Source organism: Melopsittacus undulatus, chromosome 6 (assembly GCF_012275295.1).
Source record: "Melopsittacus undulatus isolate bMelUnd1 chromosome 6, bMelUnd1.mat.Z, whole genome shotgun sequence".
NCBI classification, from domain to species: Eukaryota; Metazoa; Chordata; class Aves; order Psittaciformes; family Psittaculidae; genus Melopsittacus; species Melopsittacus undulatus.
The window spans coordinates 10563198-10583550 of record NC_047532.1 but is presented as its reverse complement, the minus strand read 5'-3'; the positions used below and the strand labels follow the sequence as shown (position 1 = coordinate 10583550).

General features: G+C 45.7%; 1 protein-coding gene across 1 annotated transcript in view; it reads right to left on the bottom strand.

Moving 5' to 3' along the window:
• The window catches only part of JAK1 (Janus kinase 1), a 62779-nt gene that overhangs the window by 28991 nt on the left and 13435 nt on the right, over positions 1–20353 (bottom strand). The window lies entirely within an intron of this gene.

Sequence of the window (20353 nt, the reverse complement as noted above, 5' to 3'; positions counted from 1 at the left end):
TAGATGATCTTAAGGTTCTTTCCAACCCTAACTGTTCTATGATTCCACGATTCTAAGCATCTGGGAGTTTATGTAAGCGCAGATTTCTTTTGGCTCCTCGGGTGCATTGGCTGAGATGCAAACAAAAAACAGAGGGAAAGCCTTGGGTATTCTTTCTTTTCTTCCCTTTTACTGCATTTTCAGAGCATCAACCATCAGTTTGGTGTCATAACTACGGCAACCCTTAGCTGGGTGACCACTGAAGCAGTCTTCTCTCTGCTTTACCTCCTTCATGGCTTTTGAAGTCACTTAATTCTTCACATTTTTAACTACATGTTGCTAATTCCAATTTCTCCCCAGTCTCTATTGTTTCTTCCCCATCCAAATTATCAGGGTTTTTTCTTTGTTTTAGTCTCCTTTGCTCTGTGAAAAGTGCAGAGAATAAGGAAACTACTCAAGGGAGTACCACTGCAAGGGTCATATTTCTCTCAGAGGAACCTTCATAGAATAGAATCCCACAGTGGTTTGGGTTGGAAGAGCCCTTAAAGCTCATCCGGTTCCAAGCCCCTGCCACAGGCAGGGACACCTTCTACTAGAAGGTACTGGAAGGTGCTCTGAGATCTCCCCAGAGCCTTCTCTTCTCCAGGCTGAAAAACCCTGACTTGCAGCCTGTGACTTTAGAGTCTTCAAGCAGCAGGAACACCTCCCAGGATCCTACATTTGTTTTTCAGAGGTTATCCTTAGTACCTGAAGCAAGCCAGGAAAATACCATCTTTATTCAAAGGCAGGCATGACAGTGCATCTATTCGAAGTATTGTCTGACACCAGGGCTGTAAAATAAATGAGATGCTATAGGAATACTTAAGAAGCAGGTGGAGGAAAAATGGGCATTGGTGAGATGTCTACCTAGTCCCAGCCCTGATGGCAGCGTGCAGAGCATCAGTGAAAGAGCTGGCATGCTTGGAAGGCATGATTGCATGCTTCTTTCCAAAGATGAACAGGCTGCTCCTCTCCCATTGGCATAGGAATAAGCCAGGTGAGGAATAGTCTGGACTTCTCAAAGAGAAGAATGATGTGGGAGTCTGTTCTGCATCTCCAGAGACTCCTCTCCTCTGGCACTTGTGCTGCATCACTGTCCATCAGCCACAACTCCATGCTCTCAAGTGGAAACCATCCATAGCTTCTCCTGGGGTAGGCACTAATTGAGTGTGACAGTAAACTCAATGTGACAAAATGTGTCTAAACTAAACATGACAGTAGTGCTGGCTTGGTTAAACATCACCCATCACTCATCTGAGGCTGAAAGACTCCTCCATTTGTATTCTCCATCCCTCCTCCTTCTCTGCCAAACATACTTGAACTAAATGTGCACTGGTTTTGCTGCCACAGCAGACTTCAATGAATATTGCTTTATAAGCCTTAGGCTTAGTCTGGAGAAAGTCTGACACTGCCACACATCTTCCCTTCTGCTTGGAAACTGCCCAGCAAACATGATACTGCCATAGGCAAAAAGATAACATTTAACAGCACAACAGACATTTACAACTGAATTGCATATGCTTCTTCCATCCGTGCCACTTTAATGCTAAATTTGAGTTTCCAGACACATTCCCTCAACAACAATATGGAGAAGAAGCAATAGCATGATTACTGGAATATGCAGACAAGGTAGTAATTATTTCTGCACAGCATCATCAAACTGAAATGCAAAAGGTTAAAGATATCAGCTATAATCTGAGTGAAATCACTCCTTTTTAAACGACATATCTTACAAGTGAAATTCAATATATTTTAATGTGTGTGGGCATAAGTTTCAAAAGGTTGTCCAGATGTCTGAAAATATGAAGGGAAACTTAAAACCATTGCTTTTGTGTGCATTCATAAATCAAAATTGTTGCTTTTCAACACAGGGTTCTTTGGTTTTGCTCAATAGCTCCTACTTTGTTTCTAATCACAGCAGCAGTTCCCAGAATGCAGAACAAATTCCACCCTCAAGTGCTGCTTCATTTACAATATGCTTTGGGGGGATGAACCAGAGCAACCAACATCCAGTCTCTCACTTCCTAATGAGTTTTCCAGATATTCCCATGCTCAATGGAATTCACCTTTTTAAGAATATGTCTTAACCTTCCAAAGTGTCTCCTTAAACAAGACTAATTCCTGCTGTCTCAGCAGTGGCAGCTCTCACCAGCTCTACACAGTAGTGTTATGGTACATACAGGTCACAGCACATGATGACAGCCAGGACACCCTTTCACCCCTCCAGACCCTGCTGCCTGTAAGCATTTACTGGCGCAACCAACTGTTCCCGGTGCGTGACTCAGAGCCCTCCATGGCCATTCCACTCTGGCTCTTGCAATCTCAGGCATCACATTACACACCATGCTTCATGTCAGAAATCTGAAGGGGATTTTTACCCTTTGACACTTAAAAGGGTTTAGAGCCTCAGGAGGCCATTGTTTTTGTGTGCATCCTGCAGATGACCTCCCTCCCTTACAAGTGTTTCCCTGATGAATGCACAGATATCGGCTGTATCCTTTCTCAGGCTGCATTTCGCTTGGCTTGTGCCATGTTCCACTCGTCTCTTCCTGCACCACAAGCTTCACTTTCCCCTGCTCATTACTGCAGCACTTCCCAACACTTCAACCATCCTCCCCCTTGAGTAGCACTACTCCAGGGGACACAATGTAGGATGACATGGATGCACTCAGTCTCTGCTGGGAATAGCTTGACTCACAGGGCAGCATTTATTTTGTTCAGAGCACATTTTCTCTGATGTCTGTTCCTCATAGTGGGAAGTCTTTTGTGATGCACACTGCAAAATATCACAGAACTTCAGCCTGGTTTGTGTTGGAAGGGACCTTAAAGCTCCTCCAGCTCCAACCCCTGCCACAGGCAGGGACACCTTCCACTGGAGCAGCTTGCTCCAAGCCCGTGTCCAACCTGGCCTTGAACACTGCCAGGGATGGGGCAGCCACAGCTTCTCTGGGCACCCTGTGCCAGCGCCTCAGCACCCTCACAGGGAAGAGCTTCTGCCTAAGAGCTCAGCTCAGTCTCCCCTCTTCTGGCAGGTTCAAGCCATTCCCCTTGGCCTGTCCCTGCATCCCTTGTCCCAAGCCCCTCTCCAGGTTTCTTTCCTGCAGCCCCTTTAGGCACTGGAGCTGCTCTCAGCTCTCCCCTTCAGGAGCCTTCTCTTGTCCAGGCTGCCCCAGCCCAGCTCTCTCAGCCTGGCTCCAGAGCAGAGCTGCTCCAGCCCTCGCAGCAGCTCCATGGCCTCCTCTGGACTCACCTAGGGGAAGGCAGGATGGCTTTTCTCAAGATACCACTTGTTAATTCCACACCTCAAAACCTGATGCATTAAAGCCTTCTGAGTACTCTCTAAAGTACAGGGTTTCTCTGGCCTTTTAATATCCTGACCAACGTACACACATCGACCTGTCACCTTCTTTAAAGTCTGAATTCCAGCCTCAAGAGTAAGGCAGAGCGAGCACATCCCCAGCCAGGGCACCACCAGCAGAGGGGGACAATGGTTCATCCTGCACGTCATGGGTGACAACCACAACATGAGCGCTTTTCAGCACGCCCAGGCACAAAACCAAAACCACTTGCCCACGATTGCCAAAACTCACATTTAATTTCTTTGAGGGAGGTCAGTGAACAGATCTGGAGCCAAAAAAGCTTTTTTTTTTTTTACTCATGCACATATGAGGAAATATTATTTTCACAATACTTTGGTATCAGGAAGGTGACAAGTTGCAAAACAGGAGGAGTGAGTTCTAAAGGTAGGTTCTTCAAAATTAGTTTGGTTCTGGTTTGATTATTACACTATTAAAACAATGAAATAATAGAGAGAATAATAATTGGTAAAACATCAAGTTCCTGCCAAGGAACTGCAAAGATCTCCTTAGTAAAAAAATCAATCTCCCTTGAGTTACAGGGAAGAAGTTAAGCTGCTGTTGTGGATGAAGGAGCCCAGGAAAGGCAGCCTGGCCCCAAAACCTCCTGAGCAGCTGGGACATCTGCACCCAGCTCTGCCAAGAGTTCCTCTCCACAAAATACCCTGAAACACAAACAGAGCTTCACTTGAATAAGGAAACAGGATAAAATCGTCAGCTGGGAGGTAGCTCAAGACGTCAGATACCAACAGAAACTGGCTACAAGCTCCAAAGGGCATTTTTAAGATGACTTCCCACTCAGAAGACTGAGTTCAAGCAAGGCTGGTGACGGCACACAGCTTGGGCTCCCCATCTGAGCACATAAAAGGATGTGTTGGGGTTTTACCCCAGCTCAGTTTTCTCACTCTCAGCAGAGCTGCTCCAATTCCCAAGAGAGGCAGAGGAGACGCCTGCCAGGAGAAATGCCCTCAGCTGCCTTAAAGCTGCTTCGATCCCAGCAGGACCCCATGGACCCAGCTCCACTCATAAAACATTCTGATGGGCAAAGAGAAAACAGAACTTCCACCATAAGCAAAGATCATGGCAGCAAAATACAGAGATGGAAGATCTGCTTCAGGGGCGAAAGTCCCTAAAATGTGAGGAGAGGAAAATCCCAGACAAAACCTGACCAAACCAGAACTTGGTCTGAAGCACCATGTGCAAGTTCTTCCTCTTTTTTCTCCCTCTTGGATGATTTAGTTTCTGGTTTCATGACAGGGAGAGAGCCAGGGGATATTTACAATTGTTTATGCTAAGAACGTAACAGAAAGGGCTTCCTTGGGCACGCCACATTTTGGTAGTAGCATAGTCAAAAGGTCTCAATTATTATGGTTTTTCAACACACAAATCAAGAACTTGCCACAGGCCGTATGAAATGGGGCATACACCTCAGGTACCATAACCCAGAATCCCTGGCAGTGCTCAAGGCCAGGTTGGACACAGGGGCTTGGAGCAAGCTGCTCCAGTGGAAGGTGTCCCTGCCCATGGCAGGGGTTGGAGCTGGAGGAGTTTTAAAGTCCCTCCAACCCAAACCAGTCTGGGATTCTACGATAACTTATCGGAGACTCATTTAAAATAAAACCTTCATAAATTCAAAAAAAACCATAAAATTACTTTATAAAAGTGCTCTATTTAATATATTTTAATGAGAGAAAATGACAGTAACAATACAATAGCAAAGCAGCACATTAAAATCCCCCATGACTGCCAGGGCCATCGCACTGCTGACCAACCACCTCCTCCAGCAGCCCTGGGAAGGCACAACCACCACTGCAGGAGACAAAGGCTGGACCAGCCTTGATGAACGAACACTCACAGGAAAGAACAAGGTAACAAGGGGAAAATGACCATGCACATTGCTCCTTCACATCTAAACTCTTGTTCAAGTGAGTCTGAGGACAGCAGAAGGTTCAGCCTATAGTGCCACTGTCTTGTTCTGACCCATGGCTCTGCCTGCTACACTACCTCAGCTCTCAGATCTCCTACTCGCTAATAACAAATACTTCAAGACTAATAACAGCTACTGATGCTCTTTTCTGGGGGTGTTTCTTTCCAGTCACACTGCAGAAAAAAAACAAGCTTTTAAAGTATCATTTCTGGAAATTCAAGAACCCAAAAGCTACAGGGCAGAATGAGGTTGCCATTTAAATTCTGTTTGGGACCTTTTGTGCACTTGCACTATTTCATCATCTTCACATACTATTTGTTCTCACAGGACTCTTCCACTGAATGTGTAATTCAGTAGAGTTACACATTCCACTTTCTTCTTTTCTTCAAAGTGACCTCACCACATACTGCTCACCACTGCCCCCAAACCAGACACACTAATTTCCCTTGGGTTTTTCTATAGCATTCATTCTGCAACGTGACTGTTCTATGTTGTGAAGCTTTGTTTTAAACATGACGCTGAGAGCACATATAATGGATATTTTCAGCAAAAATACTTTAAAGCATAGCTATTTTTCTTAACTGAAAAACAGGGTACATAGGATAACAGAATGATAGAATCACAGAACAGTTTTAGTGGGAAGGGACTCATCCAGCTCCAATCCCTGCCACGCACAGGGACCCCTTCCACTGCAGCACCTTGCTCCAAGCCCCTGTGTCCAACCTGGCCTTGAACACTGCCAGGGATGGGGCAGCCACAGCTTCTCTGGGCACCCTGTGCCAGTGCCTCAGCACCCTCACAGGGAAGAGCTTCTGCCTAAAAGAGCTCAGCTCAGTCTCCCCTGTTCTGGCAGGTTCAAGCCATTCCCCTTGGCCTGTCCCTACAGGCCCTTGTCCCAAGCCCCTCTCCAGGTTTCTTTCCTGCAGCCCCTTTAGGCACTGGAGCTGCTCTCGGCTCTCCCCTTCAGGAGCTTTCTCTTGTCCAGGCTGCCCCAGCCCAGCTCTCTCAGCCTGGCTCCAGAGCAGAGCTGCTCCAGCCCTCGCAGCATCTTTATCAGGAAGGGTATGTCAGCCAGCCTCCATTATTCACACACTTATGTCAATAGATGTTCTATATTTCCATTTTTAGCAATATAGCTCTGCAAAGCAGAGGAGGCAGACACCTGCTGCCTGCTTCGCTTACTGACTGCTCTGGACCAGACCCAACACTTCAGGAGCCCACTCAGTTCACTGTCTCACTATGAGAATGAACCGTGCTCATTTCCTCTGCTTTTCCAATGCACTTTCAGCAACTTCTCTGAATTTCCTGATGTGTCACCCATGTAGGAAGAAGTTTTACAGCTCGCTCAGTTAGCTGCCTGTTACTTTACCATCTTTATTGGCCCGTCTGTAATGGTGTTACTGATGTGCAAGCATGGACATGAACACAAAGTCACTTCTCCCTCTGAATTACCTGATGTTTCCAGCCTGATGCTCCTCTGGGTGTTTATTGTGACAACAACATCCATAACTTGCTTCTAAACTGTAAATGTGTGCAATTTCTGGTATAATGACAGCTTTTAATAACACAATTCTTGAGAAGCTTACAATCTGTTACTAAATCCTTGTATAGTCAATACTAACCACTTTTCAGCTTAAAACATCAGTTTGGAGGCAAACATATGCCTCTACCAAGCTTCTATCCATCATGGAAACCTACCAAACAATGACACGAATTTTATGTAACTGCCATGTAGCCAATACCCCAAACCCTATTACCACTAACAAGATGAAAGTTCATTTAGGTTTTTTTCACCACAAGCCAACCATCTAAATAAGAGCTTTATTACTAAGACGGGAGTGAAGGGGCATTCCAGCTTTAAGGGATTTACATGGTCAATCTGTTTTTATTCCTGCCCAGGACACGGCATTAATGACCCTTTTCCTTCCTTTATGTTCTTCCCCACACCACTCACCTCCATCCCCACGCTAGCAAGCAGCTAGAAGTATGCACCTTTCAGAAGTGATGGAAGCCCGCTGGCAAAGAGCCACGTCATCTTCCCAGCAATGAAGCAGATCTTCAGGAAACACAGCCTCTTCCTGGTGGCACTGCACTGATTTAAGGGGTTTCCTGAAGCTCAGCTCCGATGCGGGGAAAAACTTTCAGGAAAATCAGTCGCTGTGGCAAAGATCTCCAAATCTGTGTCTTCTTGGAAGAGAAAGAGTTATGGGGGTGAAAACCTTGTTCCTTCTGGGCTTATCAGGCAAGTGATCCTCCTCAGGTCACTAGAACTGGAGGCAGCAAGACTACAGATGTGCTCTTCATGCCCCGGTTAAAACTTCAGTGAAAGCTCACATCATGTGCCTCAAACTAGGGCAGAGAGTGAACATGGGGTCATGTACATCAGCCCCACTAACACACAGGAACTCTTTCAGCTCAAGAGTGTTTGGTTGTACGCCCAAACCCAAAGTCAGCACAGCCTTTAGGTCTACAGAGAGGTGCCGAAGCCCAGGGAATGGTCTACCTTCTCCAAGAGAGGAAAACACACTGTATTCATTGCACAGATCCATCAAAAAGGCAGGGGTGGAAATGAATATGGAAAGACTGGAAGAGAAACCACTATAACACACACAGCATTCTCCACCCACTGAAGACTATGTTGTCACACAGCTGTGCTGTGCATGTACGTGGCAAGAGCAGCTGCCTGACCAGGAGGGAACTGGGGTTTAGGAGCACAAGGGCGATTCATCATCCAGCGCTGTGATGGGACTTCTACAAAGCTTCAACACCTCCCCTCCTCCTCCCCAAAACAACCCAATTCAAGGTACCTTTGCTTCCTGAATATTTAGGAACTACCAGTAGTTTTCCTAAGCAGCACAAGCCATGAGGAGAGAGAGGAAGCACTTTGATCATCCATGGTTTCCAGATGAAGGGCTCTAAGTGCAGAATGAGACTGGAGCAAGAGAAGTCACTTTGTCCTGCTCTCCCAAGTCTTCAAATCTCAGAGACATCACCATGCTGAAATCTTTGGTGAAGCAGCCTGATGTCTGGAGACTCTCTATGCATCTACCAGCTCTCCTCCAAGCTCTCCTCATGAACCAAATGATTATAAGACACAGTCCATCCCAACTCCACCTTATCCACTTAACCAATTTCATTTGCTCAGCAGCCTGTGCATGTGGAGAAGAGATGAATTCCAGATCCTACATGTGCCATCCTGGCACTGCACTGTTCTTAGATTATACCTGGGAGGGGGCTCTGTACCCCCGTTGCAAAACATGCACAAGGACCATCTCCACAATCCACTGTTGCTCCTCAACAAGGGAATCCTACGGTTTACTTGCTTTTAAGGGAAAAGCAAGCTTAGATTTCTTATGATATCACCCAGATTTCTGATGACGTCTGAGATCTTTAGTAAGAAACAAACCAAAACAAGCAAACAGCTGATGTCTTGCAAAGTCACGATGGATGAGACAGCACAAGAAACATTATCAGCATGTCTCTTCTGCAAATGAGTAGAAGAGGAGAAATTCAGTGTCTTGCCCACTTAGCCAGGAAATCAGCACCAACATTGGTACCAGCCTGGGTCTCCCACATCCCACTCCGCACACAGCCTCTAACATGAGAGGATGAATTAGAAGCAATAGCCCCTTCAAACACCAATGGTCTGAGCAGGTGGACTTCATACACGCTACTTTCTAGTTCAAGAGTATGAAAACATACAAAGGGGTTGGGACTTCTTGGTGACCAGAGAGCTACTGCAGAGCTCCCTCCTCCGAGACTCACTGCTGGTCACAGGCCACTTTAGCAGAGCTCCAGGTGCCACAACCACACACGGTGACTTCCATCATGCTCAGCCCTGCAGCCACTTCCTTGAGAGCAGCTACAGATGTTCTAAACCTTTCTCGCTTTCAAACCATGTCACAAAATGGAGACTTGTCCCAGATCTCTCCACCCCCTGCTTCCTCCTTCCTAGAACTGGCAGCACTAACTGCACAGGCTGAGCATTACAATGGTGGCAGCAAAAAGGGACAGCAAGCAAGCCCCATGCTCCCTCCTCATCCTCTATGCCATCCCCCATCAACATCCACCACATGCATGGAAGCCACTTAGCCTCAGAGAAGGAACTGGTGGGAGAGGACATTCTGCTACAGCAAAATGTCTTCACCTCAGAGGAGGAACTTGCCCAGGGTCATCCTGCAATGAGGCTGAGCTGCCCAGAAGCACTGCTGGCACCACAGCACATCCTGAGGAGCAGGAGTTACTGATGTTCACCATGAGCAACCTCAGGTTGACCATAGCAGCCCTCAGAAGAATGAGCTGAAACACTGGCACATCTTTGTGCTGAGGCGCTGGCACAGGGTACCCAGAGAAGCTGTGGCTGCCTCATCCCTGGCAGTGTTCAAGGCCAGGTTGGACACAGGGGCTTGGAGCAAGCTGCTCCAGTGGAAGGGGTCCCTGCCCGTGGCAGGGGTTGGAGCTGGAGGAGCTTTAAGGTCCCTTCCAGCTCAAACCACTCTGTGATTTTACGGCTTGTAAAGGCCTGAAAGAGTTTTATCGATGTGGTCAACATCTACTCTGCATATAGCAGGACTTTGAATCCCCTCAATTGCTTTATTCACACATACTTCTGGTAGTCTGTGCTTCCTGTGGTGGCTTTGCACTCTGGTAATGTTTTTTGATGGTTTGCCTTTTTCTTCTCTTCTTTTTGTAATGTGGTGAGAACATATTGTTAAAGTTCCCTCTTCAGGGCTCACCATTTAAAACAAGTCATAAACAAAAGCAAACAAAACTTTACCAGTTATCTTTGCCTTTCTGCTCAGAGCAAGCCTCCAACAAAGACATCCCCTAACCAGCAAACATTCTTTCTATGACACAGTTGCAAAACCGTACAATTTCAGGGCCACCTTGGGATTTTCTATCAACAGCAAAAGCAATTTGATCTTCAAAGTCTCCTTCCCCTCTCTTTGTTCTCTACTCATCATTTAGTAAGTTACAATCACCCTGCTGTAATGCTGGTTGCCCCAAATGAACATAGCATGCAATTCTGGTTGGAGGAGGTAGGGCCAGATGGTACAGAAACAGCCTCAGGGTTAAAGACAGTGCCTCAACTGAAGCTCTTTCCGTTAGATACTATATATACAATTTTTTTCCAATGCAAGAAAGTAGAAAGCTGAGATTTGAAGCGCAGAAATCCCTGTAAAGCATCTGATGCTCTGATTGCAGAGAGGGTGCTAAATTGTAACTATGGGGTCCTGTAAGTCACAATGGAAAACCATCGGTGAAGGCCATCGTACATGGTAAAACAGGAGTGGAGCAACAAGAAAAATTCCAAAGTTATTTCAGAGCTGAGCACACTAACCTCTGGTCTTACCAACACAGCTCCAGGTTAATCTGATTCAGGAAAAAACTTTAAGATACAGGCTTACCTACAGCTACCAAATGAAAGACACTTTACAGTGCTCAAGGCCAGGTTGGACACAGGGGCTTGGAGCAAGCTGCTCCAGTGGAAGGGGTCCCTGCCTGTGGCAGGGGTTGGAGCTGGATGAGCTTTAAGGTCCCTTCCAACCCAAACCAGCCTGGGATTCTGTGAAATGCTAGTCTGAAAAGCAGCATTACCTTATCTGCATTATGATTTCTGCTACATCATGCACAACACTGCTGACATTAGAAAACAGGTTGTAGCTCTCTTCTCCATGAGTGTAAGCTGAGTGACTCCAGCCTTCCCTGCCCAACCCACTGGTCAGCCCTTGCCACTGCAGTCACACACTGTGCAGGTCATCATCCCAGAGTGACCAACCAACCCTCAGGTCTACAGAGAAACTGCTGCATCACATCCACAGATCATTTTTTTGTTGCTTCTGAGATAGTTTATACACAGATGTTCTTTTGCAAGCGTTGCCATGGAAAGCCACAGCCATCTGAGACCCACTTAGAAAGGGAAACAAGCTCTACAATAGCTATGCCAATGCCACCCAGAGCTTTGAAAAATCAATATACTGACCTCCAACTAAAACCTATCTGCTTGGAAACTAGTGAAAGAGTCACAATAACATCTCAGCCTTGTCTTACTATACCTAATTTTGAGTTAACTACCATATTCTGAATTGGCCTTTGCTTTCTCAGACACCAGGTTTTATTTTTCTTCACTACAGCAAATAACAGTCATCATGTTTGGAAATAAAAGGTGGACTGCTGTTCCCACTGGTGCTAAAGCAGTTCACATATTGAGGGTGAATGTTATAATAATGGTAGATGCAGCAAGGGGCTACTATTTGAAACAGAAAGCATTCAGGTTATCCAGGTAATGAATGTTCCAATGAACTGTAAGGAAAAAATGTCTGTATTTAGCCACATGGGTGCACCAGAGACATGTTCAGAGGAAAGCGAGTTTTCCAACCCCAAAGTTCCCATGGGAATTTATTGGACTACACTGGTTGACTGTGCATAGGAAAAAGTGTTCTAAGTTTGGAAAAGTGGGAAAAGAGTGACAGAGTTAGCACTTCATGTTAGAAACCAGCCAAACCAAGGAAGAGGTCTCTGACAGTCCTACCTCTGCCTTCATGTGTGATGCCTAGGGTTGAGACCCATACACTTGGACCAAAGCTGTGTGCTTAAGGAGTTCTGGCCAACAAACCACGAGGACCACAAAGCAGCTCAAAAGTTGTATTTGGTTTTAGGTGTCTTTGAAAAGCAAGGGCTGAATGTAGGAGATCAGCACATGTATGGGTGGGTGGGCTTCTTAATGGGAAGGGATCCCTGCAGATAGCTCACTGTCACTTTAGGTAATGAGACCCAGTGTCATCCTCCAGCCACCGTATTTTGTTATCCATGCATGGGGAAACAAACCAACAAAGCATATCTAGAATTATAGAATGGTTTTGGTTGGAAGGGGTCTTAAAGCTCACCCAGCTCCTCATCCAACTGCCCGTCACAGGCAGGGACACCTTCCACTACAGCAGGCTCTTCCACATCCCATCCAACCTGGCCTTGAACACTGCCAGGGACGGGGCAGCCACAGCTGCTCTGGGCACCCCGTGCCAGTGCCTCACCCTTGGGCAGGTTTCTTTTTGTCTGAAGACAAATGCATCTACAGTGCATGTCTTCCTGGCTCCCACTGGCATGGGCAGAGACCAGAAGGGAGCTAAATCTCCAGAAAGGAAAACCAAAGTCAAGTTCAGACACTGCTGTTGGAACCTAACTGTATTTTTTAGCTTTTAATTTCACCAACCACTTCTCAACAGCACAGTGTGTACCCGCTGGCATGCTCATACCTGAGTGTACACTTCAAAGCGTGTGACTGGAGCTGAGAAAGACTTACTGCCATGGAGATGAAGGTTTTAATACATGTGGGAAATACAGTTCTTTATTGCCCATCTGTGGGGATAAACACACCTAACAATTACTTTTTATTACTGACTAATCACCAGAATACACCTTTATTAATGGTTAGCTGTAAACATCTTTATCACTATTAGTCAGAGGAAGGAACTACAACTAGTTGCAATTGGCTCCTGTGAAGGAAAATAAGGCACAACACTGAAGTCCCCCTAAGGTGATTCAGTCCACATTAAGGATTTTTTCCAGCTTATTTTCTGCTCTCCTCACCATCTCACCAGGGTCAGAGCCTCTCAGGGCAGGCAGCAGGTCAGCTCAGCCACACGGTCCCTGCTGCAGCCTTGCCATCAAAGACTGCTTGTGTTTTATTTCATGCATGCCAAAGGGCAACCCGAGGTGGCTGCAAGAGTGTGGGAAACAGAAGAGGGCAGAGAACGGTGTCTAAACTGACCTTAGAGAGAAAGGATCACAGTGATAGAACCTGAAACTGGTTTATTTTTAGTCTGCCTGCAAAGCAATGGCACAGGCACCCATCTCTTCAAGAAGCAGAGTTGTACCTCTTCTGCCACAAATGAACAGTGTGGGTCTAACAACTTAAGAATGAATCTTTACTCACCTCAGCCTCAAGTAAGCACTTTGTTAAGAAAGAACTTGTTATCAAACCAGGCTTCTCAGAGCTGAGAGGGGACCCTGACAACACCTGCACGTTGTTCTGTTTCCCATACATCTGGCTAAATACAGACACTGTGTCCTCCTCTCCTGTCACTCCAGACAATTGAGTCCAAGATCTATTTTATCTTACTCTGAAATGGAAATCTGAAGTAGGCTGGATGAAGTTTCTGAGTCTTTCTTCTGTCTGAGAAAGGATCTCAGCCATCTGCATCTCAGCTTCTCTCTTTAAACTCAGAAGCTGGATGGGCAGACTCTCCCCCAGGATATACTTCAGTTTGCTTGCAGTAAGTATGATGTTCTCAGGCTTTAATGAATCCTTATACTGCCTGTCTTACTTAAAAAGAGGAGGTAAGCCATAAATATCACATGTAGAGGCAACAAAGAAATGGCATGGTACAGATCTCTCCCTAAATCATTTTTCTCTGACAAAACCTGTGACAAAGACTGAAAAAACATTTTTCACAGTTGCAGGCTCTTTTCTTTCTAAACATCATCAAACACAAGTAAATTGGCAGAAGCCACTTGCAACCAAGGAAGCAAATTGTTGAAAGCCAAATAAAGCTATTTAGAAAGCTGAATAAACAACTCGAACTCTGCCAAAAACCAAGGATCCTTATGTTTCCATTGGTGAACAAAAAGCAGAGTCTGAACTGTAATGGCTCTTCAACAGCAAAGCCAGATGCTCCTTTCTCTGCTGTTTTGGCCTCCTGTGTCCAACCCTACAGATGGTGCCTGTTGCTTTTTACACTTACATGCTCACACACACACACAATCATCAGCTACTCCTTTAAATGCACAAATAGTGTCAGTCAAATCTGGAATGGCCTCTGGACACTAAAACAGCACATCCTCCATGGTTTCGTACTGCTTCTCCTACAGGCTTGCCTACCATCACAGCAATGCCCTATGCTGAAGACCAAGCTGTCAACTGCTGCAGTTAAAGTCTTACCTAACAGTTGCTTCACCCTTGAAATTGAGGAACATTCCAATATTCCTCTAGCATCAGTTTTATCTCCTGAGACAACTGAAGCAACCATATCCTGGGCTGCATCAAAAGGAGCATGACCAGCAGGTTGAAGGAAGTGATCCTGCCCCTCTACTCTGCTCTTGTGAGACCTCACCTGGAGCATTGTGTGCAGTTCTGGTGTCCTCAACATCAGGACATGGAGCTGTTGGAGCGAGTCCAGAGGAGGCCACAAGGAGGATCAGGGGCTGGAGCAGCTCCTGTATGAAGACAGGCTGAAAACATTGGGGCTGTTCAGCCTGGAGAAGAGAAGGCTGCGTGGAGACCTCATAGCAGCCTTCCAGTGTCTGAACGGGGCTAGAAGAAAGCCGGAGAGGGACTATTCACTGGGGACTGTAGTGACAGGACAAGGGCCAATGGGTTTAAATCTTAAACAGGGGAAGTTAAGGTTAGTCATAAGGAAGAAGTTCTTCCCAGGGAGGGTGCTGAGGCTCTGGCACAGGGTGGCTTGGACACAGGGGCTTGGTGACCCTCGATACAGGGGCTTGGAGAGAGCTGCTCCAGTGGAAGGTGTCCCTGCCCATGGCAGGGGTTGGAACTGGATGAGCTTTAAGGTCATGTCCAACCAAAACCATTCTCCTGATTCTAGGATTCTATGTAGTGTTTCAGCACAGGCAGACTTTGCCACAAGCAACTTGTTCTGCAGGGACACGGTGCTGAGAAGGAACCCATGAATTCAATCTGTTCCTCCATCACCACCTATTAACACAGACGTAAGCACTTTCCCAAGCTTGCACTTATCTGAACTGATAATCAGAGCAGAACAGTAGGGCTTTTCAAGATGCCATATCAGTAATTATGGACTTTTTCTATCACCTTAAGTTCTAACCATTATTTTCTGTGAGTTCTGTAGTGAATTTCCACTATGCACTTCAGTTGTGAATGCTGTGCCTTGATGTGGTGTACTTATTATAATTAAGAGAACTGCTGCTGAGTCTCTTGTCAACTATGAGCTATACCCCAGTATCACCCTGTTGAGCAAACTAAATATTTACACTTAATTAATTCAATCTCTTGGCCAAACACATACTCTATTTTTAACTAACCAGATAAACAGGAGTAAATTTCACATGCTTTCTCCACGAATTGTGCCAGCAGTGGTTCAAAGGTGGTAATACACATCAGTGCCTTTAGTGCACAACAGTGACCAGTGGGACAACTTCTTTCTTTAGGGAGTCCTGTTTGGCTTATGGATTTGAGAGTCTGTACTGCAGATTGCACAGTTACACTATCACTAACTGTTGGGACCCAGAATGACTAGAACTGGCCTTTAAACTCATCCATACCCACACAAACTCCACCACGCTTAGCATCTGACATAGAGATGTGACAATACGCAGGATCTCACCCTGTACAATTTCAGTCTAAGTGCTTCTCTGTCTAAAAAGTTGTAGATCTCTTGCAGATTACAACCAACTGCACTCCACTATAAAATCCTGGTAGGACCTAATCATCTCCCTTGATGGCCTTCCCTAGAAGAAGGGAATCATTCTCCTGCGAGGCTTACGCAATGTATGAGAGCTGAAAAACAAAGTCTGGGTAACTTACATTCTCTGATCAGCATAACAACTGGCACCCTTCAAAGCACAGCTATAAGGTCTGCTCAAAGTAAAAAAACACTAGAGCAATAAAAGAATTTCCATTCTCAGTCTGTCTGCATCTCCAGCAGTGTCTTTATATCATGAACTTTCACAGTAACTCACTGCTTCTCAATCTCCAGTTTTGGCCAAGAGCAGTTCATGGCCAATTCACTTGTCAGATCAGGTATAATCTGATTTCAGTTCTCTAGAAGCAGACAGCAGCAGAAATGGCTTAAGCTGTGGTTCTCCCTCCCTTCCACTGACTCTCTCACAACAGCAGTTTTGGATGCAGGACACTGCTGCTGTGACTCAACGTGGACAAGTCATTGGGTCTTGCCTTGCTCCCCCCACTGACGACTGCCAAGATATTTGCTGTACATGCCATAGGTCAGCCTTTCTTCCCAAGAGGCTGATAACAAAAGTTATCTTGGCTTCCACAGATCAAGCAGGCCAGGTTTATTCACTCATAGAATCCCAGACTGGTTTGGATTGGAAAGGACCTTAAAGCTCACCCAGTCCCAACCCCTACCACGGGCAGGGACCCCTTCCACTGGAGCAGCTTGCTCCAAGCCCGTGTGTCCAACCTGGCCTTGAGCACTGCCAGGGATGGGGCAGCCACAGCTTCTCTGGGCACCCTGTGCCAGCGCCTCAGCACCCTCACAGGGAAGAGCTTCTGCCTAAGAGCTCAGCTCAGTCCCCTCTGTTCTGGCAGGTTCAAGCCATTCCCCTTGGCCTGTCCCTACAGGCCCTTGTCCCAAGCCCCTCTCCAGCTTTCCTGCAGCCCCTTTAGGCACTGGAGCTGCTCTCAGCTCTCCCCTTCAGGAGCCTTCTCTTGTCCAGGCTGCCCCAGCCCAGCTCTCTCAGCCTGGCTCCAGAGCAGAGCTGCTCCAGCCCTCGCAGCAGCTCCATGGCCTCCTCTGGCCTCGCTCCAACAGCTTCAGGTCCCTCCTGTGCTGCTGCCCCAGAGCTGGATCAGGGCTGCAGGGGGGGTCTCCCCAGAGCACAGCAGAGGGGCAGGATCCCCTCCCTGAGCTAGCTGCTGCTCACGCTCTGGGGGTGCAGCCTAGCACACGGGGGGGGTTCTGGGCTGCAAGAACACACTGAAGATGGACTATGACAAGCTTCTTTCACCCAACCACTCAAAGTGCCTCTGGTCTGAAGTGCTGTGACCCCAACCTCCCTCCCCAGCTCCAGTGCCAACACAGAGGTCAAGGAACCTGGCTGCACAATGGGCATCAAGAAAAGAAAGCAGCTTCCAGCTAACACTGATGCCACTGCTGCTCTGCAGCAAACACCCCAACCCATGGCTACATTCATTTCTGCAACAGCTTGCCACGAGACAGGGAAGGTAGGAGAGAGCAGGGGCAGACCTGTGTAACACGGAATCCACAAGCCACACACTCTTGCACCTTCTCTGGCCCCAGCCCAAATCCTCAGTCAGTAAACAGGAAGCCACTGCTGAACTCCATGACACACATGCACACCCCAAACAACCTTCTCAACTTCTTCCTCCTGCAAATACAGCTGTCAACATCCTCATAGACAGTATTTGTATATGCAAAGAAGGGAGTCAGGGCTGCACCTCAGTGGTCATCAGAGCTCCAGGAACTGAACTTGTTGCTGTCCTTAGAAGGGCAGCACCCTAAGGAGCATGGAAGTTGCAAGGAGGGTTTTACAACAGAAAAGCTGTATATTCCATTGTGGCCAAAACCCAGGAATATTTGTTAATATATTAAAACATGCCCTTTATGAAATCAACTTTTACTTGGTGAGATAGGAAAGCACCTCTAGGTACTACCAAACTACTCCTCACCTCCCCTTCCCACTGCTACAGCTGCATCACTGCTGATCCAGTTGCAACATTTGCGAGGTCCAGCCTTGATGCCAATTTAACCATGTAGGTCTAGATGCAATGCCTGAATCCTGGACTGCAGCACTTCTGGACTGCACCACCAGAATAACAATTACGCCAAGACATAAAAGTCTCAGAAAAGGCAGGACTGAAGACATCACCCTGAACCAATAAAATAAGCTGTTGCCACAAAAAGCACCTTTAAGACCTTACTACAGCTTTTAAGTACCTTTCCTGTAAAGAGCTTAGTACAGTAAATGTGAGTAAGCAGATATTAAAAATAGCTTAGCAGGGACACTCTTGTTCGATCACTTTTAGCAGTGACTCAAACACTTATGACTCACGCCAAGTACATCCTGCTGTATCTGCTTTCCCAGTGCTCACTGTAACAACTCCTGCTTTACATACTGGACATCACTGCTGATTTGGATACCTCAGGGACAGAGGGGTCGTGTGTGTCAATACTCACCACTGAAATTTAATCTGAATTTCCTACATGTTCATTCAGCCTTCAATGATGGTTTTTAAGTAAATGACTTATAGGATTATGCTACAAAAGGATTGGAAGCCAACGCTGAAAAGGACTAAAAATTAAGGAGTTGTCATGCCTAGTTTGACAAAAGGTTTGACAGGGAATTATCAAGCATCTCACCTGAGAAAATACTTTCTTACCCTCTCTCCTAGCTGCAGCCACACCGAGTTACAAAGTCACGCTCTAACAAGATTATCCTGCTCATAATCCACAAGTCACATAGCCAGGCTTTGTGAATGCAGTATCTCTGCTGTTCCTTGTTCAAATCACCCCAAAAAAATTAGAGAAAAAAGCCTTCTAAAGCACATCTTAGTCTTGTTTGCTGGAGTTTACAGAACAAGTGGTCACATATAGGGAATTTCCACCGACTTGAATGCATAGCTTTTAGACTTCAACTGTGCATTTACAATCAAAACATCAGAGAATGGAAAAGCCATTACAAAACTTTCTTAATAGATGTACAATTCCACCACGACTGATCGAGCTGATCAGATATCAGTCTCTTTAATACTACATATACACCATAGGTGGCAAGGTGTGATCCCGTGTATTTTACACATAAGGTAGTTCCCCAGAACTGTTTATGTGCTTCAGAATCATATGTAACAGTCTTTGCCAGGCTTGCAGCAATATCCTCTGACCCAAATAATTTTGACACTCATGCTTTAAAAAATCATGAAGAAAATAACAAAGTGAAGAAGAAAAAGGGGCTACGGGTAGCAAAGCAATATCAGGTAGCTCATCAGTATATATATATATATATATATATATATATATGTACATGAAGTATTATAGATTCATAGAATAGTTAGGGTTGGAAAGGACCTTAAGATCATCCAGTTCCAAACCCCTGCCATGGGCAGGGTCACCTCACACTAAACCATGTCACCCAAGGTTCTGTCCAACCTGGCCTTGAACACTGCCAGGGATGGAGCATTCACAGCCTCCCTGGACAACCCATTCCAGTGCCTCAGCACCCTCACAAGAAAGAATTTCTTCCTTATATCCAATCAAAACCTCTGTTGTTTAAGTTTTAACCCATTACCCCTTATCCTATATATTATATATGAAGGAGTTACATATATGTATATATATCTCCTTCAGGAGTTATGTGAAGTTTTTATGTTACCTTTATTCTCATTGGCAATATAACAGTGGTATGTTTCTCTGGAGGTTGAGTGGCTTTTTGGGGAAAAGATAATGCCGGAGGAGAATCACTATCCTGAAACCTCTTTGAAAAATACTTTGTATGTTATGGAAGCCCCACATTGTTGAATGTTATATTTTCACAACTCTATTAGGTACCTTATGCACGAGTTATTCATAGTAACTTATACTGTGCTAGACTTAAAAATCATCACTTTCTGCTCTTCTTTGCCAGAAAAAGCGTAACATAACTAGTCTGGGGGACATTTTCAGTGTAACTGAGAAAAGAAGATAGATAAATATTACACCCAGACTGACACATTTCTAACTATCAAACAGCATTTGCCAGCTTCCAAAGCTAACAAAAACTATCAGTAAAGACCAAGCTCAAACTGTCTAGTTAGAAAAACAGGAACTGTGCTCTAGAATTGGGGTTTTGTATTTCCCCTTTTGAACTTGATACTAGAACTAACAATGTATTTTGCATCTACGAGAACATGAAGCAAAATTGTCTGAATTGGGGGGGGGGGGGGAAGGGTAAACTTAAAAGCAATTACTTGCTGCTAAAACTTGGTTCTAGCTTCAACTAAACAGAGAATAGCTTCACACTATGAACTCCTTTTCATCCTTCTAGGAATGAGACAGCACAGGCGAGTGAACACAGCTGAAAAGAAAGGGCTACCAAAGAGGACCTCCCAGGAAACTCCATTAGAAAGCCACGGAAGATGGAGAGGGAATAAAAAGGAGAGAGGCAAGTCTGAGGCATTTTAAAATCACACCTCTCCTGTTTCATACACTGTGATGAAATTGGGTGTTTTACAATCACAATTCCAAAGCCTTGATTTCAAAACTAAGCACTATGGAGAAAAGGAACTTTTCAGAGGCATGCTTCACTCCGGGTTTGCAGCCAATCTGCAGATACCACAGTG